The sequence below is a fragment of the Oreochromis niloticus genome, linkage group LG15, assembly GCF_001858045.2.
Source record: "Oreochromis niloticus isolate F11D_XX linkage group LG15, O_niloticus_UMD_NMBU, whole genome shotgun sequence".
NCBI classification, from domain to species: Eukaryota; Metazoa; Chordata; class Actinopteri; order Cichliformes; family Cichlidae; genus Oreochromis; species Oreochromis niloticus.
In genome coordinates, this window is record NC_031980.2 from 477,360 (window position 1) to 478,099 (window position 740).

Genomic DNA, 740 nt, shown 5'->3' on the forward strand with positions numbered 1-740 from the left:
CCCCAGACCAGGTTATGCTATTGATTAGAAATCAGCAGTTATGAAGTCACAGTTGTATGACTTGTGACTGTATGTTCATATTTTTTTAATATTATCAGAGCCAGACTTTTACTCAGATAGTGATGATAAAATGGTTATTAAAAATCTATAAAGAATAGAAAGAAATGTAACAGTAACAATGTTGCAAATACGAGAGCAGCTTAATGCTGCTGAAAATCATTCATCCTGGAATTTATTACACAGAGCAGTAAAACAAATATTTAAATTTCTGTTAATATTGTTATCGCTGAGTGCGCTCTCAGGGCTTCTGTTTAAGGTTGGACATTAGAGCGCTGAAACTTAAGCTCTCAAACCAGGGGTGTCAAACATAAGGCCTGGGGGCCAGAATGCGCCCAGTGAAGACTCCAATCTGGCCCATTCTACAGCTTTAGAAAATGTGAAGCAGTTTCTTAAGTTTTAACTGTATTTTTACAAGTTGCTGTTGATAAAGACAGCCCACCCCATTGCCATTCATACTACACCAATGACTTAAATAACAGATAAACAATTAAATGACAGGAAAGTTCCTGTTTGTTTGCTATTAGTACATCTATAGTAAATTAACAAAAACTGTAATTTTATACATTTATTATGTAGTTTTACTGGTCTATGGCCCATCATTTTAACATCCCTGAGCTAAACGTTAAATGTTAGTCTTCCATAAGCTAATAAAAGAAATGTGGCGATCACTTTGGGTTTTG